This window comes from Pinus tabuliformis, chromosome 9, assembly GCF_031772625.1.
Source record: "Pinus tabuliformis cultivar Carrire ecotype Pingquan chromosome 9, CPIR1, whole genome shotgun sequence".
Taxonomy (NCBI): Eukaryota; Viridiplantae; Streptophyta; class Pinopsida; order Pinales; family Pinaceae; genus Pinus; species Pinus tabuliformis.
This window is the reverse complement of record NC_142307.1, coordinates 1,064,058,081-1,064,084,334: the sequence shown is the minus strand read 5'-3', so window position 1 is coordinate 1,064,084,334 and position 26,254 is coordinate 1,064,058,081.

Genomic DNA, 26,254 nt, shown 5'->3' with positions numbered 1-26,254 from the left:
TGTCAAAATTGTGTGCTTTTTTCTTGGAAGACCTCTGATTCTACTTGCCTCTAGCTGGTTGGTGAATCACTTGGAAAACTGTATTTTACAATCTAAAACAGAAAATAATATGTACATCTGCATATATACAATGAATCCTTAGTTTCCATTCATGGGGAATAGTCAAAGTAGTGCTTCAGCATCCTGCCATTGACAGGACCTTCATCCAAGTCAGTTTCAGTCAGACTTTTAAGGAAGTAAGTGTTGTTACCTTGTACGGCTTGGATAGCAAATGGTCCTCTCCATAAAGAGTCAAACTTTCCATGTTTTCCTTTCTCTTCTCTTCTTGCATCCCACTTTAAGACTTTGTCCCCCACATTGAAATCTTCTGCTTTGGTTCTCCTGTCAAAGGCCTTTTTCAGTTTCTCTTGTAATATCTGCACTCTGCTGAAAACTTGTTCTCTAGTTTGCTGTAAACAGATTATCTGATTGATCCTCCTTTGCATATCATTTGGCTCTGCTTGGCTCTCTTGCAGAAGTTTCATAACCGGCACTCCTAGTGATGAAGGAAATTTGGCTTCTAATCCATAGACTAACTCATATGGGCTGGTCCCAATAGATCTTTTTGTTGTTAGTCTATCTGCCCATAAAGCATTTACTAGTTTCTTATGCCAGTTCTTTTTGTTCTCTTCCAGCACTTTCTTTATGATGTTTATTAAACTTTTGTTTGATGATTCAGCCAGGCCATTTCCTTGAGGATAGTAAGCTGTAGAATGGCCCAAAGTAATGTGAAATTTATGGCAGAAGTTCACCATTTTCTTGGATCGGAAAGCAGCAGCATTGTCTGTTATTATCTTGTCTGGACAGCCAAATCTAGCCAGTATATTGTTTTCCAAAAACTGAATAATTACTGAATCATTTGCTTGTCTGCATGGGGCAGCTTCAATCCACTTGGTGAAGTAGTCTGTTGCTGTTAAAATCCATCTGTGTTGCCCTGAAGATGAGGGATGAATTTCCCCAATGAAATCCAAGCCCCATTGTTGAAAAGGTCTCTCCGTTGCAATGGGCTTCAAAGGAAGTGGCAGCAACTGTCTTTTGCCTTCAAATAGTTGGCATTTGTGGCATGAGGCTGTAAATTTCTTAACATCAGAGAACATAACGGGCCAGTAGTAACCCGCCCTCAATATCTTGTCCACGGTGGACTTCCAGTACAAATGTCCACCACAGTTTCCAGCATGGAAATCTTGCATGATATTGTTAGTTTCATTCTCTATTAGGCAGTGCAGCAAAATGCCTTCATGGTTTTTCCAAAGTAAATTTCCATCCATCACACAAAATCTAGATGTTTTCATTTTCAGGAACCTACACTTAGTTCTGGACAGTCCTGGGGGAGCACACAGGTTTTGTAACACATAACAGATGTCAGAGTACCAAGGAGATTGTTCAAAGGCTACATTGATCTTTGGAGTCGCCAGCTCTGTTTCACTGTCCAGTTGGTTGACATCTAAGGCTTGGAAATTTGCTTCTGTCATTAATTTGGCCAAACCTTGCCCTTTTATCAGCTTTGTGGGTTTTATTTCAATGTCAAATTCTAGTATGTTGGCAATCCATTTTCCTCTCCTACCCTCTAAGTTTTCTTGTGTGAGAATGTCCTTGACAATAGGACTTGGTACATAAGCCACAACATGAGAGTAGAGGATGTAAATCCTAAAGTCTTTAATAGCTTTGATCAAAGCATAGGCTTGTTTTTCCATAATTTGATACTTTAGGGGGGCATCTCTAAGAGCTCTGCTGAAAAAAGCAATAGGTTTCTCATTCCCGTGGTCATCTTTCTGTAATAAAACAGCAGCAATAGTATGTTGGGAGGCAAAGGAGAAAATGATAAAGTCTCTGTCAAACTGTGGATTGGTTAACACTGGGGTTTGAGTCAAGGCCAATTTTATACTTTCAAAGGCTTGTTTTGCTTCAACAGTCCATTTGACCTTTGAATCTTTCTTTAGCATATTGTTTGGTAATCTGATTAATTCTGCTAAATTCGGGATAAACCTTCTTAAAAAGTTGATTTTCCCTAAGAATCCTTGCAATTCCTTGACATTCCTTGGATGAGGCATTTGTAGGATAGCTTGTATCCTATCTGGATCAATTCTTATGCCATCTTTTGAAATAATGTGTCCTAAAAGTTTCCCTTCTTCCAAGCCAAATAATGACTTCTTGGGGTTTAAGGAAATGCCATATTTCCTGCATGTTATGAAAATTTGTCTCAAATGTTTCAAGTGTTCTTGATCTGATTTTGAAAAGGGTGTGAGATCATCTAGGTAAATGACCAAGAAGTCATGAATCTCTTTTGCAAAAGCAATGTCCATTGCTCTTTGAAATGTTGCCCCTGCATTTTTCAATCCAAATGGCATTTTCACATACTTGAAAGTTCCCCATGGGGTAGTAAATGCAGTTTTGTCTTGATCATCAGGGTGTACTAGGATTTGATTGAAACCTGAGAATCCATCAAGCAATGATATCCTTGAAGCCCCTACTACTCTTTGAAGAATATGATCCATTTTGGGTAAAGGGTAGTTATCTTTGAGTGATACTTGATTCAAATTCCTTAAGTCTACACAAAGTCTAATCTCACCAGTTTTCTTTCTTGTAGGGACCAAATTTGAAATCCACTCAGAGAACCTGATTGGTGCTATGATACCAGCTTTGAACATTTTATGTAATTCTTTTTCAATGGAAGGAAGGAGCATAGGATTGATCCTTCTCAATTTCTGTTTGAATGGTTTTTGATTAGGCTTGAGGGGAATGGTATGCTGGATAACAGAGGTATCATAGGACTTTAGATCCTCATAACCCCAAGCAAAAACATCCTGAAACTCTTTAAAGAGGTCAATATATTTGGGTTTTTGATCAGGGGGCAAAGCGGCAGATAGTTTTATTATTTTAGGCTTGTCAGTAGTACCAATGTTGCATTCTTCAATTGCTGCATCTAATGGCTGCATTTTTGGTTTCCTGGGGACATCATTTGAATCAAAAATGTCTTCTAATGGGGTAAGGCCTACTGGAAGGAAATTGTCCTTAAGTTGTATGATTTCAGCTTCAGCGCTGCTCATCTCTTCACAGTCAATTTGGTGAATTTGCTGAATGTTTTCATTGTTGAAAATAGTTGGACTCAGTAATTGTTTTGCTGTTCTAGGTGACATTGGGTGAGCAGACTGTTGAAACGGTATTTGTGATTGACTTGCTGACTCAAGTATTTGTGATTGACTTGCTCCATCAATATCAATATTTAATCCCATGAACTCTTGTTGCAAAGTCAAGAAATTGTTTATTTGCATGTCATCCTCAAATACTTGCCATTCTTTGACATTGTTTGGAATAGAGGGTCTGTATTTGACCTCGGCTGTGAAACAATTATTGGGTTCTAATGGGAATTTGAAGGTGCTGGCAAACGTTGCCAAGCTGTGTGCATGGAGATTGTGGCCTCTTGAAATTTTTGTGATAACACACTCAGAGAAGGTCTCTAATATTTCAATTACAGCAGATCTGTAGGACCTCAATCTTTTGTCATTGGTGACAAAGTTTCCTTTTACTTGTTGAATTACTAGATCAGAGTCTCCCATGATGGAGAGTTTAGGAGCTTGTAGTGATTTTGCTAGCTTTAGGCCCAGCAAGAGAGCTTCATATTCTGCCATGTTATTAGTGCATCTAAAATTTAACCTATAAGCCCTGCCTTCTGCATAGCCTTTCTCTTTGTTATATATCCACACTCCAGCTCCTGCCCCTAACTTGTTGACTGACCCATCAAATTCTAGGACCCACAGGATATCTTGCTGAACAGAAGATTTAAAATTCTGTTCATGGGATGGCAATGTGAGCATGAGTTGGGGTTTCTTTTCCCATTTGTTTTCTAGGACAATTTCATCACTTTTTTGACAATCTTTGACAACTAGAGAAGGGTTAATGTGTATTGTTGGGCTGATTGATGTTTGGCAGGTGCTACTTGTCTGATCAATGTTTTGTTCTTGTGTGAGTGTTTCGGTCCTAATGTCATTGTTTGAGAGGTCTGCGCTGTCATTGAAGAGGATGAAGGAGTCTATGTCCGAATGAACAGCGTATATTGGAAAATTTTGAGGCTTCTCTTCACTGCTGACCATATACTTCATGAGTGTTTCCCTGTAAAGTCTTTTTGGTTGCCCAAAGACAGAAATAGTTGCATATGACATGTCTAATTGCAGGGAGCCCTGGAGCTTGGCTCCCCATGATCTTGATAACAGCATCCCATATTTGGGTGGGATATCAGCGACCACAACATCCATTAGAATGGTCTTGTTGGGATATTGAACCAGGGACACACATAAATCTTTTATTAGGCCCAAACATTTGACTTGGCTAGAATCAAAGGAAAACAGGTCTTTGTATGGTCTTGTTATATCCAAATTCAATCTTTCCATGACTGCTTTTGGCATAAGGTTGTGAGAGGCGCCTGAATCGAACATTGCATTATGCAGTATTTTATCATGAACATGCAGGCTGACATAAAAAGGTAAAACCCCTGTGACTATTGTTTTTCCATCTACCTCTGGGCCAAACAGTAATTCTGGAGTGTCATCTAGCACATTTACATCATCTTTGCTATTGGTGAGTTGAAGGGAGTTCTTGATCTGCTGTTTATAGATATCATGCTTGGCTAGCTCTGAGAGTGGAATTGCTATTTTTAGCTTGCCAATCTCTGTGCCTAGGTCAAAAGGTTTGTCAACTTGGATTTTAGAGTCACGGATAGCAGTCTTTTCTTTGTTCACTAAATCTTCTTGTTGGATTTCATCTTGACTTTGAAACCTGCCCCTTATACTCATGTCTTGAGGGGTAATGTTTGGGTTAGGGTGAGAGGACGAGGTTGCCATGGGCTGTTGTAGTGGGGACAGTAGTTCAGTAACCTCCTCAACCACTACTTCTTTTGTAGGCAAGTTTGTTTTGTCATTAGGTTCTGTGACTGAGATTTCTTTAAACTGCTGTTTCTCCTTTATCTTTTCAGGCTGATTTACATTTACAGTCCTACTCCTTAGTTTGTATTGTTTATGGACTTCATAGACAGCAGTATCATATCCTTGTTTAAAGTCAAAGGATTCTCCTGTTTTAGTTTGGAATGTTTTGCTTTCATCCTCCTCGTGGTCTTCTTGTGTTAAGAAAACATGGCTTTTACCATCCAAACCCATTAAGTTAATTTCAGGATCTTCATTGAGCTGATTGTCTGTGGAAGTTTCTGCATAGTTTTCTTGAAAAGGGGGTCTAATATCCTGGTCAGCACTTGTTTTTCCTATGTTTGGGTTCTGATTTCTCCTAAAATTTGGGTTTCTAGGAGGGTTGCTTTGTGATGCCTCCCATGATGATTTTCTTTCAACTGATTCCACTCTTTCACCCAATCTCTTCATGCTGTTTAGTATTGCATCCAGCTTTTGATCAAAACCCGAGGGCTCTTCTCTGAAGCCAGTCTTCTTTTCCAACTTTGCCCTGTTTCTTTTAGCAATTAGGTTAGCCTCTACAGTGACTGCAACCCTTTGAGCTTCTGCAAGGGTTGGAGGATCTCTTTCTTTCAACTGATAGGCCATATCAGAATCAAAACCGTCAGGGAAGTTATACAGGGCCAAATCAGGAGGGGGCCTTAAGTTCTGGGGGATAGCATTATATACATTGTTAAACCTAGCACAATATTCCAAAACTGTTTCTTGGGGACCTCTTTTAATAGTGTTATATTCACCAAGTATGTGTAGAGGATCTTTCTTCTTCTCCCATCTCTCAGCAAAAACTTCGTAAAGCTGATCAGGTGTTGCAATGGAGTTTGCATTGAGGGATCTGAACCAAGTTCTAACATCCCCAGTTAAGCTTTGAACAAAAATTCTCATCCTGACGCTGTTATCATCTATTTCATAGGTCTCAAAGTGGTCTTGCATCTTCTTAGCATGCTGGACAGCTGTCAAAGGGCCATGGGAGTCAAAAAATGAGATTTTGGTTTGGTAATCTTGGGGTAGAGCTGGAGCATTAGCTGGTATCTGCAGAGGTGCATACCTGTTAGCCATGTTTATGGGATTTACAGGGTTGACAGGAATAAATGGGACAACAGGGATTACAGGTGTGACAGGGTTAATGGTATGAGTAACAAGCGGGGAACTGGTTGAAAGAGTATGTGCAGATGGTGAAGATGGGAGAGGAGGGCTTTGCGGTGTTGATGATGAACTAGGGGAACTAGGGGTGGACCGGAAAAGAACTTTGCAAGGAGTAGGAATAAGGATAGGTCGATCTGAACTTATATCTGAATCAGCAGGCTTCTCCTGCTTTTGCTGTCTCCTTATTTTCTTTGGAATGATATTTGGATTATCAACAATGATAGGTTGATTAGGGTCAGGGTTTGCCCTAGTGTGCCTTGGGTTTCTTTTGGGAGCCAGCTTCTAATTTCTTTTGAATTTGTACAAGAAGTTTATATAAATGCAAGGACTGGATGAAAATTTTGGAATGGCTATATATGTTTCAAAGCTAGGATGAAGATTCCCTAATCAGCTCTTCCCTAAAGCTGTTCCTGCGGCACAGAAACAGTCCTAAGGCCTCTTGGCTAGTTTCGGGCTTGATGGTAGCTTCGGAAGATAGATAGTAATTGAAAAATCTTTATGAAGTCCCCAGTGGAGTCGCCAATTATGTTAACACCCAGGTTGTTCCCTATGACTCCCAAGGGAATACGGCCGGGGTAACCACTAACCAATCTTTGGATCACTGTCTCTAGCCAAACTGTGATCAGAGAGGGCTCTCTCTTTATGATTTGTAACTGTTTATGATAGGGTTTTAGGCTAGCTATTATGCACAGGTTTTGTTTATGTTTTGGTTGAAGAGTTTCTTTTAGGTCTTATGATGTAGTATTCAAAGAGTCAAATATCATTGGGCAATGGAGTCTATGGCTGTATAGGTATCTAGAAACCTTGAGGTGAACTGGTGAAACTTACAGGGCCATTTGGATACTTCATACAACAAAATTTTTGTTTTATAACACGAACAGGTGAAAAAACCAGTGAAAGCAATTAAGAATTTTCACTAAAGTATTCGAGTATTTCCACCAAACTAGGTATGAGAAACAGATAGATGCCTCAGGAGCAAAACTGGAATCCCTGGGGATGTCTATCACTGTAAAAGATATAGTTTTAAAGTGCAGCAATTAAGAATTACACTTCATTCACTGTATCTGAAGAAAACATGGATAATAGCTCAGATTGAGTTCAGGGTAATCAGTGATTAAATCCTGGAACTATTCTTCTACTTTGCTATTAAGTGTAAAACATTTAGACAATAAAAGAGAACAAAAGACTCGAAAACATGTAACACAGAGATTTAAGAAAGACTTATTGTTTTATGAAACACTCTGGAATCCTGCAACATCCACCATTCATCACAATGCAACAAGGTACACCAAGCTTCGGAAATTCCATTCACCCTTTGTATTATTTCTCTGAGAGTTTTACAGCAAATGAGATGCCCAAAATGAAAATAACAACAACCCCTTCAGCTTCTGCGAGGGGTGAATATATACTTGCGATTCTTTACAAAATATCTGAGTTCTAAGTTATCTCAGACTTAATATTCTCACCAACTTTTGAGATATTATTATCAGAAATTTATTACAGCATTGAATACAAAATAAAGGCATCTTAATGTTCTGTCAGAAGATATTTTGGCCTTTGGGATCTGCTGAGTCGGTTGAGATACTTTGATTAAATGCTGGAGAACCCGACTTTATGGCTTGTACGCTGTATTCTGGGTTTGTCACCTGTGATTGTGACTGCTGCTGTGGTGAGTAAATAGCTCTGCTGAATTGGCTCAGCATCTGTCTCTTCCTTGTAGATTTTATCTATCAAAGTTCAGCCTGTGCATGACTGCCCATAAACTGGAGAAAAAACCAACCCTACAGGTTCGGGCCTGATAAGATTACCTGTGTCAAATTCTTCCACTCTTCCTGTGTGGGCAATTGGTGTCTTACGATTGCCCCCAAAGTTTCATCTGCCTCTGTATACTTAAAGAAATTTGGTGGGGTATCAAACAGGTGATCAATTTCATTCATAATAAAGAACAGGTTATCCACCCTATCATACAAATTCTGCCCTGTTGCCGGCCCTGTTTCAGCTGAGGTACTGGGTTGTTTTGCTATTTGTGCTGCAGCATGCGCATCAACCCTTTTGATGTAATTTTCCAGGGTAAGCAGCCTTCCTACACTGCTTAATATGCTGGGGAGGCCTCTGTTTTGTAATGCCACAAATCTGTCCAGGAACTTGTTGATCTCGGTCTGCATATCCTGTGTTCTCCTCTCCAGCGTTCCAATTAGGCTTCTTAGTGTCAAGACTCTTTTAACTACTGAGATTGTTTCAGTCCTGTTGGTAATTCCTATTGTGGCCAGCTGAGAGCTTGTCTTGTTATTTAAAATATTGATCATTCTGCTGGCAGCATCTGGCATGTGGCCAAGGCTTGCTCTTGCTCTCTGTACCTCCCTCTTTGCCTTCGTGATGAGTGCTATTTGCTCATCCATAGTCTCAATATACTGCCACTGATTGGTGATGGATCGACCAATGTTGCCCCAGAGGACTGCTTTCAATTCTGCTGTTACTTTTTCTAGTGCAAGCTCTTTTTCTAGTTCAGCTATTCTCTTTTTTAGAGCTTTTACCTCTCTTTCCTTTGCTGCCTCATTCTGCTTGCTTTTGTCAAATTTTTCATTCACCTTGGCCAAAGATTTTTTGACTTCATCAAGCTCTTTCATTTGGGATTCAAGGACTTGGATTTCAGCCTGCAGCTTCTGCATATCCAGAGTAGGAGTCTGCTCTGTTGTTGGTGTAGTTGTTGCTGTAGATGGTGCTGTAGGCCCTGTCTGTTGAGGAGGAGGAGTAGTTGTTGGCTGGACTTCCTCAAGGTTGATTATCACCGGAGGAGGCTGGGAGGGTTGGCCCTCTTCTTTTTGTTTCAAAGCTGTCTGTAATGCTGCCTTTGCAGCTTCTGATTGTCCTAGCTGGTCTTGAGTCCGAACCAGCTCCTTGTACAGGGATATCAGTAGGTCTGTAGCATCCTTTTCCTGCCTTTGCTGGGCAACTTCATCTGTTTGAGGATGGATGGTAGCTGGGAGCTTGATTTTCTTTCTTAAGGCCGCCATGTCTGCATCCCTTAGCTTCAAGAGTTCTTGGATGCCTTTAACATCTTTAGGATCATGTCCTATTTCTATAATTACCTCTTCCAAGGACTTGATCCTGTTGTCCTTGGCTTGTGATGATGCTCTCTCCAATTCTAGCTGAGAGGCTGTATTATCCAGGCTGCTCTTCAATTTATAATTTTCCAATGTTTCATCTGCCAAGGAGGCATACACCATTTCACCAGTTTGTTTATGCAGTTCGATCTTATCCATAGGGTGTATGTCTTTAGCCATAACCTCCATGTTGGTTCTTAGATAATCCGAGGTAGATTGAGGATGCAGTGTTGTGGGCATGAAGTGACTCATGATCATCTTGCCTTCACTTACATCAAAGGCAGACATGAGTCTTTGCTGATTGGTAGGAGCCAGGTTCAGCAAATGATTGTACAGCTGTACTTTAATAGGATCACTTCTCCTCTTAATGTCAATAAATTGTTGTTTGATGCTTGACTGTCCTTCTCTGTGCTGGCTGGAGGAGCTGACCTCTCCTCCCATAGCTCTATCATGTTCATGCTGGAATGAACTGGCTGACACTTCTCGGCTGGGTGGGCCCATGCCCATTGCTTGCCTCACTGCTATGTCATCCTCCGGAAAGTCATTTAGTCTTTGTCTTTTCTCTCCCCGATTGATGGATGAAGTCAGGGGAGTCTCTCTATCTCTTTTCCTGGTTAAGTCCTCCTTTTGTGGGGTTTGGAGGACCGAGGTATCAACAGTAGTCTCTGCCCTAGGAGGCACTATTGTCTGAGCCTGTTGCTCAGTGGAGCTTGGAGCCTCAATCACTTTTTCTTGCTGCAAGGGCTGCTGTTCACTATATTGTACCTCTTCTTGTTGCTGCCCTTGTTCCTGCTGCTCCATCTCTTCTAGCTGCTGTAGCAATGTATCCACTTGTTCTTCTGTCAATGGGGGTGGCTGCTCCACCTGCTTCCCTTTATCTTGACTGGCTGTTTGTGGTGTTTTCCCGGCAGCTTGCTGCTGTGTTGTTGATGATGTAGTAGCTGCTCCAAGCTGCTTTTTGTATGAGAGGGGAACCTGTCCACAAGTTTCTAAGTCAGCTTCCTTTTGAATGTTTCTAGCCTCTCTTTCTAGTAGCTCTTCATTAGTAACTTCCTCCTCTAGGGTACCCTCTTCCCAACTTGATGCATTGGCATACTGTTCAATCTCAGGTTGTCTCTTGTGTGCATAGCTACCCAATTTAAATTTTATCCTCCTGAGGGAGACAGAATGATTGGGGTCATAGGGTATCCATTCAAAGCTGGTTTGCAGTTTGAGGCCCTCCAGGATACTGTCTGCCTCTTTCCACCCCTCCTCTTTTCTATTATATAGGAAAGGACCCAGCTGGCTCCTCACCTTTAGCTGTGACTTCTTGTTCTTGCTCTGAAAATGGAGGTAGTCTGAGTTCCCAAACTGTCTGAAATATTCCAAGGCAAAAAGCCTCATGGGGACATACCTTGGCAACCTAAAAGGGGTCAACTCACAGCCATATATTCTGATGACTGTGTGGTTCTGGTAGAGGTACCAGTTACCAATGCTGTAGGATTTATTCAAATGGAGAATTCTTCTCATGTCATCAGTTAGTCTAGGAGGAGGAGTACCATGCAATACTGTCATGACTGGATAAATGAATAAGTCAATAAACTCAGTGTATGTGTAAGGTGATACAGAGGTATGATGAAAAACAGAAGTCCAGAACACAACTGACCTTGGACTTCCCTGGGCATTGAGTTGCTTCAAAGGAAAAGAGAAGGTGGCTGGGAGATAGAACAAGAATAGATGGTATATATATGAAGTATACCTGAATAGTCTTTCCCTCTTCAAGTTCATAAACTGCTCATGGATTTTATCTGCAATGTAGGTTGCATAGTCATAATGTACAGCTGGGGGTTTACCAGGAGAGAATATAGACAGCATTGCCATTAGGCTATCATCCACATCCTCCATCCCCCTGAATCCTAGGACATAACTGATTAAATCCACTAACATCCTGCCCAAATCATTCAAGTAGTGATACCCAATAGGAGGAGTTCTGATGGTGTCAGAGCCTGGCCTTACAAACAGCTGATTAATCTTAATGATTTGGTCACCTGACAGCTTGCTCCCTTTGTTTATCAAATCCTGCATATGGAGGGGGGTCAATTGCTTGGCAGTATGGAAGTGCAACATCTCATTAATACTCTCTGAGGTGATGTGGAACAAGACTGAGCCTGTGGGGCTGATGACAGCTCTTTGGTTTGGGTCATAGCATTCCTGGCAGCTGTAGATCAACTCTGGCATAGGATTTACTTGGGGGAGGTTGTAGATGGGCAAGTTTGAGTCCCAAATTCCCAGGATGTCTGCCCCACTCATGTGCTGGGCTTTCAACTCGTTCATCATCTGGATATTGTATTTGGATCCCATAAGGAACCAGTCCAGCATTTGATAGTCCATGTCTCCCAGGGCTTTCCATGCTAATTCCTGGTGAGGAGCATTGAGGGGCTTGATATTTAGAGCAATAGGAGTCTCCATGGCCTTCTTCAAAGTTCAACAATTGTAGGTAGATAGTTAAATGGAAGCAACACAGAATAGAAGTGTTTTTCTGTAAAAACAGTTTGTTTCTCAGAGACCAGAGGAGGAAATTACACAACAGCAGTTGAAATACTGTTTGTTTCAGGAGCAGGGCTTCTCTATGGTCTCACTATGTCCTCTTTCAGCGGGTGAATTGAGCTTAACAAGAAATTAGCCGGGAATACGCAGTGAATGTTGTTTTTGAGCGAAATTACAGCTTATTAAGGCTCGGCTGGTGTCTTTGGGCTTCACAATTGCGAATGTGGACGTGCAGAGGGAAATGGCCGGTGAAAATATAATCTTTAAGGTCTCCTTAGCCTTCTGAGTAACTTCAATTTCAATAACAGGCGTATGGAGGGCAGAAAACGATAAATACCTGTTAATTGACGAACAGAGGTCGCATAGGCATGCACGGTTGGAGCTCTGGAGGTCGCCTTGGTCAATTGAGCAGGTTGGCAGAGTTTTAGGACGTAAACGCTCATGCAGAGAAAACAGTGGAGAAATGCGCAAACAATGGAAAAATAGACGTTTTTTGGCTTAATATGGGTTTTTTTTATGATTTTGGCGCTTTTTAGTGATGACGTCAGCATGACGTCATTGGTGGGTCAAGGTGAGGTGACGTCAGCTGACGTCATCGGGTGACGTGTCAATACACTGTTGGTCCATGGGGGCGATGAGGTGGCAGCCATGTCAGCGGCCAGGTGGACGAATAACAGGGGCGAGGACAAGCGGACATGACGTGGCGATGCATTGATGGGAAACAGGTGGCGGTTAGGACCGTAGCGGTTACGGTTAGGGCTGGCCGCTACGGTCTCTCGGGGCGGTTTAGGTACGGTCTCAGAACTGTCAGACCCGGCTCCGAGAGTCCTTAACGTTTGACGCGTGGCCTGCCCGTGACGTGACGCAACGTCACTTTCTCGGGCGGTAAAAGACCAGCATGGGAGCCCCTCCGATGTCATCGTGGATCGTCGGATCATTGGGACTTGATCCGACGGTGGGCGGAGCAACAACATGCTCGGGTTATATGCGCTGGTAAAACTTTGGGTTGTGGGTTTTTTAAATGGTTTTTCAATGTTTTTCATAAAATCAAACTACGCGCTAACCCTTTGGAAATGCGCCAGAGGCGGGTTTTTGACTTTGGGTAATTTTTGCAAAGGTTTTTTAGGGGTAAAAGAGGGTTTACAAGGGTTTTTCAATGCAAATGGTGGTTTGAAGAGCAAGTTGGTTTGTAGCAAGGGGGAGTGGGGTGGGACAGGTTCACCAAAGTGACCAGAGGTCATTTTGGTCCCTTTTGAAGAACATATGGCTATAATGCCAAAGGAAGGGGTATTTATAAGATTTTGGGGCTTTATACACCATAGTGTTAGTATTATTAGGGGAAGGGTAAGATAAGGGAGCTATATAGTAGAATTAGAGGTTAATATGAATGAGGGGAGCAAATGAAGGGGATTTTACTGAGTTTATGTAAAGTTGATTTAGTTTTGAAAGTAGATCAAAATGAAAAGATCTTAGACAAGAAATGTGGCTTCTGAAAGAACAAGAATCATCATAAAACCATGATCTCTCTTCATAAATCTCAGCTAAAGAAAGGGAATGTTAGTAATGGAATGAAGGGGGAGAGGGAGGTTAGTCATGCTCCTTGCTGTAATTTGATGGAATTCACCACTTTGTACATTGATAGATTTTTGCCTTGGCAAAACACCTCTTGACATGTGTGAAATGGTGAAAATACCTTTTCTGCAACCACAAGTGCTTACCCAGCTACTTTCCTAACATTTTTTGTTTCTCCTTGGAGGGTGCATTTAGGCTTGCAAACCCTTACTTGCCTTTTCTTTTCTTTGGCTTTTTCTTTATTCTTTTCTATCTACTTCTACCCTTATCTCTTCCAAGGTCCCAGATTAAGCTGTTGGGAACCTTTACTTCTCTACCTAAACTACTTGTCTGCCAAGATTAAACAGTTTGGACAGACTTCTTTCTCTATTCTATAACTCAAAATTGAAACATGGCATGATCCAGTTTAAACTGTTGAATCATCCACAAAATTGAAATAAGGTCCTCAATATTTGAAACAGATTACACACCTCTTGTTCTCTGGGAAATATGGGATCTTTGTTATACCAAAGCAGAGCATATTTGGACTTTCCTTGGCCAATCATGAAATATGAAACCTATTAGTATAGGTATCCAACACTACCATCAAAGTTTTCTTGAGTTTCTCCCAATTTTTCCCCAGTCATTGCTGACCAGTACCTCTTTATTTTTGTCAAGCTTGAGGAGGATAACATATGCTTGTTCTATAACTTGCCCTTCGGGCAAGCCCATCGCTATGTTTTAACGAGCCTAGCGATAGTGAAACTCGTTCTCGTCTAAAGACAAGTTTGTCGCTATTTAATGATTTTAACAAGTCTAACGACAAAGATAACTTGGTCCTTTTCATTTTTAGAGAGTCTGAAAAGGTACATAAAGTTAACTCCAAAAGTCCTTTTTCGTCATCTAATCCCTTAGGTCCGAAAAAGTATAAAACAATAGAGAAGGGATGAGTTTTCGATAGTTTTAACGAGCCGAATAAAACAAGCGCTTGATCTTTTTGTGCAATAATCCCTCAGGTCCAAAAAGATTAAAATCTAGAGGAGGGATAGCACTTCCTGTCCCTTTAACGAGTTGGAAGGCCAAGGACTCGACAATCTTTTCATATTTTACGAGTCAGATGAAAAGAGCTTAAAGAAGACTCGTCTTTTGAGGAACGAGTGATAAAACGGGTTAGCAGTTGATTCCATGTACAGGTTGGAATTTTCCAATCACGGCAGTGTCACAAGGATGGCTAGTGAAATCACTCTTCGCAGCTGTTCCTCAAAATGGGTAAACAAAAATATGGAGGTGAACGATCGGCCAATGGAAAAGTGGAGGTGATGGTGCAAACACGACCAAGGCTTTAATGGCTGATGATATTACATTCATTGCGGTTATTTACTGGGTAGTTCATTTTTTAACGAGCTTAAACGCGGGTGGAAACATTTGCTCGATCTTATGTTTATTTTTTAACGAGCATGAACTATGTGCTAAAACTGCTCGGATCTTGCGTTTATTTTTTAACGAGCATGAACTGTGTGCTAAAACTTCTCGATTAATCCAGTCATATGATAAGAATGTCTCATGGAAGATGCTATTTTTTATGGAGCTTAGATCTTACAAAGCTTTGCTCCGGATCCTTTCGCTATGCAAATTTGGAAACGACTAATCCTACGAGTTTAAAGGGTTAGACCTATAGGTTTAAAGGGAGGACCTAAAAATTTAAAAAATAAATAGCCGCCCCTTGCTTGCACTCCAAAAGGTTTGCATGCCCCCAGGCATAAAATACGATTTCAAGGTTACCCCTTCTTTAGTCCAATAAAACATTTGTTTTACCGGCAGAGGCCTACCTCTTTCAGGTTACCCAAAGATTGCTCCATTCGCGGCCACGAGTAAAACACTTCCTCGGCGATGTCTATCGAAATAGACAAAGGTGAGCGACGATGCCCGCCAACTCACATAACTTTGACAAAAGAATCTTATTCTAGAACAACCCCTCTTCCACTCACGGACGGGGTACGGACTAGTCATATTCTCCCGCGGAAACCTATCCTATACCCAAAGTTTTCCTGCCGAAGCAGACCAGGACACATGCCCCCTGGGTTCCAGTCATATCCTCCCGGATTACTCGCGCTCATCAGGAGGATGGACCGTGGGTTGAGACATTTCTTGCGTGAAGAGACCATTTAGGGATGGTATATGACTATTTGCAATGCGTGATCCAGGAAATGAAAGCTGGTCCACGAGCTTGACCACTCTTCCTTCGTGCAGAAAACACATTACTCTAAAGAGTGAGGAGACGATGGCTCCCAGGCAATATATATAGTCTCATCCAAGGAGTAAGTTATAATCCAAGGGTCCTTGAATGACCATCACGTTCATTTGAACGGTCTTCCCTTTCAATGTTATGGGCACATTGGGGAGGATCCCTAAAGGTCAACTGGTTCCTTTATCAAAGCCTGTCAGATTTCTCATTTCAGGCAAAAGCGCTGGCGAACCAAGCGCTTTCCAAGCAATAGAGGAAAGGATACTCACAGATGCCCCCTCATCAATAATGGTGCCAGCCATTACCATTCTGTATATTTGAACGATAATCCTGAATGGTATGGTTGCTGGCAAATGGGGTCTGCCTAGTTGGTTCCAGTCGAATGAGACAACTAGGTTGCTTGGTGGTGGGACCGAATAGATGGCCAGGTATGACTCTGACGAAGTTCCTTCCTGCGATAAAGGAATGGGAAAATTACCCCCTTTTTTGTCGGAGTCTGTGTTGATGAAGAGAATTTGGACGGTGTCATCTTTATTCTCCTCTGTGATGGTATCATTCGAAGATAGAGCCTCTGAAGGCAAAACCGAGTCAACTACCACCTCAACCTTTTGACTTTCGTCATGTATGGATCCAGACGGTTCATCTTCAATGATAGGTGCTTCGGCCGACCACCTGAGCGGGCCAGCCGGGTTCTCAACTGGTGAAGGACTTGGCAGGAGTTTTTGATATCCAAGAGGAAGTTGCGCTCGTAAAATTGGGCGATCTTCCAAAACTCTTTTAGCCTCGTCTAAGAAGGGACAACGGTGGATGGCATGGTCGCCTTCACACAGTTTGCAGGGAAATCTAGCTTTCCCTCTTTGTCCTGTGACTTCACTTTCACTAGTTGACGGTGAGCTGTCAACATGGCTATCAGAGGTTGACGCCACCGAATTGTGCAAACGGGGAGACCAGTCCCTTAGTATCCCAGGGATGCAGGGACAATCTCTGTGGAAGTGGTCTCCCTTGCATATGACACATGGCGATTTAGGCCTAGTCAGTGCTGTGTGTGGATTTTTTTCAGACGACACTTGTTTGCCCCCAATCGCTTTTGGCTCTTTTTTCTTCTTCTCTTTCTTCTTATTTTCCTTCTTCTCCTTAGGAACTTGGTTTTTTGTTTTACCAGTTCCGTCAAGTGAAGAGGAAGGAGGAGAGGAAGAATTAGATGAAGTAGAAGGCTGGTGAGCAATTCTGGTCTGGTCTAATTGTTGACTCGACTGTTCAGGAATAATGGTGTTCTGAACGACATTGGTTGAGAAGATCCAGACCGGCAAGCCAATTTTCAGTCCTAGAAGCGACAATGTGGCCATGTGGGGCGCACCAACATCTCCCCAAGAGGAGAAGGGACTAGGATTTCCACCAAGGGGAATTCCTTGGTTGGTGTGCTCCATTTTCTCAACCTAAAGATCAACGCAGGAAGAAGGGGTGATTGTTCCGTTTAAAATAAATTTTAACGACGCTTTAGAAACAACTTGCTTTTTCATTTTTAAAGAGTCGAGAAAAAGCTAAAGATGACTCTAGTCTCCTTCGATGTTTTAACGAGCCCGAAGTGACAAATGCTCGGATGGACTTTTTCCGTTATAGAGTCTGAAAAATGCCAAAAGGAACTGCTCTGGAGTTCTAGGTAGAGGGTGTGCCAAACTTTTCGCAAAACCGCAGAATACTTTTTAAGGTACGAGCGGTCGATCTTCCTGAATGCTGTGTTCAGTGCATTGCGATCAGTAGGGCGGCCGACACGGCTTCCTAAGGATAAAGGTTTTATGCCTATAGGGGTCTCCCAATATATACGCGACGGTACGTGGGAGCACAATCCGTACTGGCGCTATCGTCCCTCAAGAGGAATCACCCACCATCAACGAGATCGACAGTCACCAGGCTTTACGACGCCAGAACACGTCTCTAGCCTAGACCTCTATGTTGTGCGTTATGTTGCAAAGCTTTGTTAAGTTCATTCAATTTATTTTAGGTTGATCTTTTTAGAAGTTTGCCTTTTGAGGTTCACCACGAGATGTATGATACAATTCCTAAATGCAGTCTAAAGAGGATAAGCAAGCTTTATATCTTTTCAACTTATGAAAATCCTAGCTACTAAGGGAAAAGAAAGACACCATCTTTTCTCAAAGAGCAATCAGCAAACTCTAATGCACTTTTCCTAAATCAAACATGCAAACTATCAAGATGCAAATGCACAATGCAGGTGTTTGTTTTCCGCTTTCTTAGTATTGATGCCTACAAAGAAAGCTTTTTGTACAACTTTGAATTTGCTTTTAAATGACAGATACAAACAAGTTTACTTTTTCGAAATCAGAGAGGGTAGAAGAGATTACAACACTTAACGATTTTCGAAATGAATACTTGTTTCGACACTTAAAAGAGACAAACTCAAACCAAAAGCAAAAGTAAATGTATAATCAACTGTAAACAGCCAATGAACTCTCTCCTAAGATCACAATCAGCAGATCTGAATCAAGGGCTACAGGATGATTATTTCACTCATGCAAAGGAAAACTGTAAATGACGCCACAAACACATAAAAACACTCACAGACTTTTTGTACAAAAGGAGGTGGAATTTAAGCAGAGAAAAGGAGTTATCAGACTGGTACCTATGCTGGTTACAGGCTGCAAAAATCAGAGATCAAAACAAGGAAAAACAGAGCAGAGAACCCCAGCTGCACAAGGCCTAACTGGATCAGCGCAACCTCAACACAGGGGTTTTGACATTCAGTGTAGGTAACCTTCACGGGACCTGTGTTGAAATGCAGAACCTCCTCACAGGGTCTGTGCTGAAGGAGAAACGAGAGTTTCTCACTGGGTTATGGGTCACAGTTTGCTGATTAATCTACGGTTTCAGGCCAAATCAAAGCAACAAGAAAGGTACAATCAAAGGGATGCTTTGAGGGAGGGCTAAGATCTATCACAAAGGATCATCAAACCATTTTTGAGTCCATTGTTCAGATCATAGATAAATCCAGTGATTGGGTCAAAGCAGCAGTTGTCTACTTTGCATCTGAGAATAGCAGATGCAGTTCGATTGCTGCTCTTGAATCTATGAAACAAACAATGATAGAGACACAAATAAAATGACTAAACAGATCTCCCCAGCGAAGTCGCCAATTTGTTGTGGGGAAAAATTCCTATGCAGGACGATCCTATCCACCTAAGGTGTGACAGTGCCTTAGCAACAAACAGAAACAGCTACTCTAATATTCTTCCTTTATGAATTAAGAATGAAGAGAGATGGATGGACTAACCGGTGTCTTCCGTTTGTCCCTCGATCCGGTTTCTCTTCTCTTTGGGAGTTCCCAACTACTTGCCTTCTCGCTCGCCCAGCTTCAAGAGGTTTCTGCAAGATCACAAGAAGAGAACACTACACAAAGGCATAGATTCATATTCATAACTAGTTCAGGATTAGAAATAAACTAAACATACTAATGCAATCATACATCAAAGATACATCAGTATATAGGAGAAACCAAGATAGCTTTATTGATGAATAACAAGGTTCAGGAAGAGATACAATGCATAGGGCTCCAATCCAGCATCTCCTTCCCAGCAAATGAAATTCCTATCTTCACCTTCCCTCAAAGCATTAAGCACCCAATGATTCCAACCTCAAACCAACAGCAATTCTTTGCAATAACAAAATTCCAACCTCTAGATCTCATGGAGAAGAGATCCATATATAAATGTTTGGAGAGAGGATGAGTCAGCTTGAGATCTGACTAGTGTCCTCTCCCTCTGTCAGTTCTTGATTCCACTTGGAGGTTCTTGCTTCCACTTGGAGATTGGGAACCTCTTACTCATCACTAGTCGAATTCACTGAGGCAAGTGTCATTGAGGAAGATTCTGGAAGCTTCCTGGGTCTTGACACCTCTTGGAATGAACTTTCCATTTGTCAACTCTCGCTCAGCGCACCCTGTTAGTGCTTCTACCTGCGTTGCAGTGCAGGTAGCCAGTGTTGACTTTGCATTTCAGCGCAGACAGCTAGTGGAGCCACTGAATTGATCCTAAATTGACTTTTTTTTGAGCAGTTTCTGGTGGAGAACTTCTGTGAATTGCTGTGGTTTGTTAGCCTTGTTCCTCTAGGGGTAGGAACAACATGTTTAGGGACTTTGGATCCCTTCGATTATGGACATTTCATGCTTATAGCTGTAAGGCACAAAAATGTCTATAACACTAGTTGGTTCCAATCGAAGGATACAACTAGGTTGCTTGGTGGTGGGACCGAATAGACGGCCGGGTATGACTCTGACGAAGTTCCTTCCTGCGATAAAGGAATAGGAAAATTTCCCCCTTGTTCGTCGGAGTCTGTGTTGATGAAGAGAATTTGGACGGTGTCGTCTTTATTCTCCTCTGTGATGGCATCATTCGAAGATAGAGCCTCTTAAGGCAAAACCGGGTCAACTGCCGCCTCAACCTTTTGACTTTCGTCAGGTATGGATTCAGACGGTTCATCCTCAATGATAGGTGCTTCGGCTGACCACCTGAGCGGGTCATCCGGGTTCTCAACTGGTGAAGGACTTGGCAAGAGTTTTTGATATCCAGGAGGAAGTTGCACTGGTAAAACCGGGCGATCTTCCAAAACTCTTTTAGCCTCGTCTAAGAAGGGACAACGGTGGACGGCATGGTCGCCTTCACACAGTTTGCAGGGAAATATAGCTCTCCCTCTCTGTCCTGTGACTTCACTTTCACTAGTTGACGGTGTGCTGTCAACATGGCTATCAGAGGTTGACGCTACCGAATTGTGCAATCGGGGAGACCATTCCCTTAGTATCTGAGGGATGCAAGGACAATCTCTGTGAAAGTGGTCTCCCTTGCATATGACACATGGCGATTTAGGCCTGGTCAGTGCAGTGTGTGGATTTTCATTAGACGCCATTCGCTTGCCCCCAGTCGCTTTTGGCTCCTTCTTCTTCTTCTCTCTCTTCTTCTTTTCCTTCTTCTCCTTAGGAACTTGGCTTTTGGCTTTGCCAGCTCCATCAAGCGAAGAGGAAGGAGGAGAGGAAGAGTTGGAGGAAGTGGAAGGCTGGTGGGCAGCTTTGGACTGGTCTAACTGCTGATTCGATTGTTCAGGAATAGTGGTGTTTTGAACAACATTAGTTGAGAAGAGCCAGACAGGCAAGCCGATTGTCAGTATCGGAAGCGACAATGTGGCCATATGGGGCGCTCCAACATCTCCCCAAGAGGAGAAGGGACTAGGACTCCCACGAAGGGGAATTCCTTGGTTGGAGGGCTCCATTTTCTCAACTGAAAGATCAACGCGGGAATAAGGGTTATTTATTATTCCGTTAAAATAAATTTTAATGACGCTTTAGACACAACTTGCTTTTTCAATTTTAAAGAGTCGAGAAAAAGCTAAAGATGACTCTAGTCTCCTTCGATGTTTTAACGAGCCCGAAGTGACAAATGCTCGGATGGACTTTTTCCATTATAGAGTCTGAAAAAGGCCAAAAGGAACTGCTCTGGAGTTCTAGGTAGAGGGTGTGCCAAACTTTTCGCAAAACCGTAGAATACTTTTTAAGGTACGGGCGGTCAATCTTCGTGAATGCTGTGTTCAGTGCATTGCGATCAGTAGGGCGGCCGACACGGCTTCCTAAGGATAAAGGTTTTATGCCTATAGGGGTCTCCCATTATATACTCGACGGTACGTGGGAGCACAATCTGTACTGGCGCTATCGTCCCTCAGGAGGAATCACCCACCATCAGCGAGATCGACAGTCACCAGGCTTTACGACGCCGGAACACGTCTCTAGCCTAGACCTCTATGTTGTGCGTTATGTTACAAAGCGTTATTAAGTTCATTCAGTTTATTTTATGTTGATCTTTCTTAGAAGTTTGCCTGTTGAGGTTCACCATGAGATGTATAGACAACTTCCTAAATGCAATCTAAAAGATGATAAGCAAATTTTATCTCTTTTTTAACAATGAAAATCCTAGCTACAAAGGGAAAAGAAAGACACCATCTTTTCTCAGAGAGCAATCAACACACTCTAAATGCACTTTCCCTAAATCAATCATGCAAACTATCAAGATGCAAATGCATAATGCAAGTGTTTGTTTTCTGCTTTCTTAATATTGATGCCTAAAAAGAAAGCTTTTTGCACAACTTTGAATTTTCTTTTAAATGACAAATACAAACAAGTTTACTTTTTCGAAATCAGAAAGGGTAGAAGAGATTACAACACTTTACGATTTTCGAAATGAACACTTGTTCGACACTTAAAAGAGACAAACTCAAACCAAAAGAAAAAGTGAATGTATAACCAACTGTAAACAGCCAATGAACTCTCTCCTAAGACCACAATCAACAGATCTGAATCAAGGGCTAAAGGATGACTATTTCACTCTTGCAATGGAAAACTGTAAATGATGCCACAAACACATAAAAACACTCACAGTCTTTTTGTACAAAAGGAGGCAGAATTTAAGCAGAGAAAAGGAGTTATCAAACAGGTACATATGTTGGCTACAGGCTGTAGAAATCAGAGATCAAAACAAGGCAAAACAGAGCAGAGAACCCTAGCTGCACAAGGCTTAAGCTGGATCAGCGCACCTGTATAACAGGGAAATTGAATTTCAACGCAGGTAGCCGTCACGGGAACTGCGTTGAAATGCAGAGTCTCTTCACAGAGCCTGCGCTGAAGGAGAAACGAGAGTTCCTCACTGGGTTCTGGGTCACGGTTTGCTATTTAATCTACAGTTTCAGGCCAAATCAAAGCAACAAGCAAGGTACAATCAAAGGGATGCTTTGAAGGAGGACTAAGATCTATCACAAAGGATCATCAAATCATTTGTGAGTCCATTGTTCAGATCATAGACAAATCCAGTGATTGGATCAAAGCAGCAGCTGTCTACTTTGCATCTGAGAATAGCAGATGCAGTTCGATTGTTGCTGTTGAGTCTATGAAACAAACAATGATAGAAACACAAATAAAATGACTAAACAGATCTCCCCAGCGGAGTCGCCAATTTGTTGTGGGGAAAAATGCCTATGCAGGACGATCCTATCCACCTAAGGTGTGACAGTGCCTTAGCAACAAACAGACACAGCTATTCTAGTATTCTTCCTTTATGAATTAAGAATGAAGAGAGATGGATGGACTAACCGGTGTCTTCCATTTGTCCCTCGATCCGGTTTCTCTTCTCTTTGGGAGTTCTCAGCCACTTGCCTTCTCGCTCGCCCAGCTTCAACAGGTTCCTACAAGATCACAAGAAGGGAACACTACACAAAGACATAGATTCATATTCATAACTAGTTCAGGATTAGAAATAAACCAAATACACTAATGCAATCATACATCAAAGACACATCAGCATATAGGAGAAACCAAGATAGCTTTATTGATGAATAACAAGGTTCAGGAGGAGATACAACCAAAAGAGTTCCAATCCAACATCTCCTTCCCAGCAAATGAAATTCCTATCTTCACCTCCCTTCAAAGCATTAAGCACCCAATGATTCCAATCTCAAACCAATAGCAATTCTTTACAATAACAAAATTCCAGCCTCTAGATCTCATGGAGAAGAGATCCATATATAGATGTTTGGAGTGAGGATGAGTCAGCTTGTGATCTGACTAGTGCCCTCTCTCTCTGTCAGTTCTTACTTCCACTTGGAGACTAAGAGCCTCTTACTCATCACTTAGTCGAACTCAGCAAGGCAAGTGTCATGGAGGAAGATTCTGGAAGCTTCCACAGTCTTGACACCTCTCACAAGAGACCCTGACATTTGTCATTTCCCGCTCAACGCACCCTGGTAGTGCTTCCACCTGCGTTGCAATGCAACTAGCCAGTGTAGCCTCTGCATTTCAACACAGGTAGCTAGTGGAGCTTCTGAATTGATCCTGAATTGACTTGTTTTTGAGCAGTTTCTGGTGGAGAACTTCTGTGAATTGTTGTGGTTTGTTAGCCTTGTTCCTCTAGGGGTAGGAACAACATGTTTAGGGACTTTGGATCCCTTGGATTATGGACATTTCATGCTTATAGCTGTAAGGCACAAAAATGTCTATAACAATATAGGAAGCAATTCAATTCTTTTGCTACCCTACAATGAATAAAATTATGGGTGCTTCCTGAATCAATCAACACTCTTACCTTTTTCTTCTTGATTTTTCCTTCTACCTTGATGGTTTGAGGAGTGGTAATTCCCGCTAATGAATTACAAGATATGGTCGGATTTATTTGTTCTTCATCTAGGCTTTGTTCCTGGAGCATATCCTGTTCTTTTGACCTTTCTTGCTCCTTTTCTTCTTCCTCTTCACAATCTATGTAGAATAATTTCTTCTCAGCACACTTATGACCTTTAGTGTATTTGCTATCACAACTATAACAAAGCCCTTTTGCTCTTTTTTCTTCCAATTGTTGTGGTGTCAACCTTATAGGTTGTGGAAGACTAGGGGCAACTGCACTTCCGTCTTTATAGTTGTGAGTGGTATGCTTCCTCATTGCCATAATTTTGCTTTCCATTTTTCTTGCTAACCTGAATGCCTTCTCTAATGAATCAGGTTCCCAAAGTCGAACATCATGTTGGATATTATCCTTTAAAGACCCTATGAACACATCAATCCTATGCTCCTCTGGAATATCTTTTACCCTTATGTTCAATTTTTGGAACTCCTCAATGTGCTCCATTATTGAACCCTTTTGTTTGAGACTTATCAATTGGCTAAAAAAAGTGTTGCTTTTTGTATCCTCATAATGTGCTATCAATTCTTCCGTAAAAATTGCCCAAGTGATAAATTTTTTACGAGAGAAAAGCCATTGATACCATACAAACTGATTTGGTTCCAAATATAAAGTTGCCATACGTACCTTTTGTGTGTTTTGCACATTATTGAGATCGAAGAACTGCTCCATTTGTAATATCCATGTGGCGGGATCCTTGCCATCAAACTTCCTCATATCGATTTTTGGAATATGGTGGGTCTTCGATCCAACATTAGAGTCTATGGAATCATGATTAACATTTCTTTTGTTCACATCATGAGTTTCCTTTACAACCTTTTCACCATTAGTAAGTATTTCTTGTAGAAAATTTGTCAAACCTGTCTTCAAATCTGCCATGTTTGTCTTCAAATCTGTCCTCAAATCTGCCTTCAGATCATCCATCTTAGCTTCCATGCCCTTTATCTTAGATTCCACGCCATTTATCTTAGCATCTGTTAGCTTTTGTGAGCGTGACATTTGTTGCACTTGTTCTTGTAATTTTGATATATCATGTAGCATTTCTTCCTCTTCTTCATGAGTCATGCTAGAGCTTTCAGGTTCCTTACTAGGTGTTTGCATTCTCTTTCCTCGGGGCATCAGTTACCGATAATAATGCTTTACTATGCCCTTTGAATTCCTTCAAACCAAGCTTATGCAAAAATTTAAAAAAAACTACACACATTTTTTTTACTTTGTAGAAGCCTGATATTGAATCTGATGTATCTCTGTAATTGCGAATCATCCAGTTCTGAAATTGTGACCTGTAGTAGCCTTCCATGTCCTATTTCCAATGCCACTAGTCTGATCCAAATTGGATTCTCCAAGAAAGAGTTATGCACAATCTCTCGCAGTGACCTAATTATAGACTAGTTCAGTAGAGCGAACTTGTATGAAGTGCCATGTGTCACTGTTTCAACCTTTGACTCTAAAAAATATATAAAAGCAAACTATAGTCCGTCCTCTTTCTGTACTTTCTTACTAAATTTCAATCCGAATCTCAGAAAGAAATTTATGATGATTTTCCCCAGGTCACCTGTTTTGAGTGTAATTCAGGAGTCTGCAAAAAGACCAACTTCCTCAGATCATATCTCCGAAAATTTCACACAAAAAGCTCTGAAATTCGGACCCAAGGTTCAACGCGATTTCTTCTCAAATCTGTTTTTTTTTGCAACTTCTGAAACGTCACAGAAAAAAAGTTATAGCAAAAATTCCACGATGACCTGTTTGGAGCAGCGAAACCCTAGAATCCAAAGCTCTGATACCAAATGTTATGAAACCAGCTCAAGAAAAGATAGAAAAGATAGATCAACGCCTTAGAATTTAGCCTCTTCGAGAGGGAAACCTCCTTTACATTACATAAATGAACAATTCTTGGATGATTCAAATGACAAAACCTCCTTTCTATATATAGGAGTCTAAGGAGTCACAATATAATCCAGCCGACCTAACCATAATAATATAAAGCCACAAAAATAACAATAGAGGGATTCTATGGGCACATTAATAACAATATGGGGGCAATGAGGGCACAACAATATAAATAAGGGGTATAACTACAATAGTAATGGGGTAATCACTAGTATTATAGGGACCCAAAATTTTCTCTCCATTTGGATGAGCGGCCTGCCGCTAAAAATGGCTCTATTGTACAATTTTTAAAGCGTCCTTTTTTGCACCAAATTTTGCATCTTTTTTTATGCCAAATTCTGCATCATTTTTTGCATCATAGTTTTCACTAAGATTTGCATTTGGTTTTACAACAGGTTTTGCTTCTAGTTTTGTGCCATTTTTTGCATCATTTTTTGCTTCATGTTTTGTGCCATTCTTTTCTTCTATTTTTGTGTCATAATTTGCATCGAGTTTTGCACAATCTTTTCCATCTAATTTAGTGCCTTTTTTTTGAATCCATTTTGTGCTAGCTTTTGCATCTAGTCTTATGCCATTTTT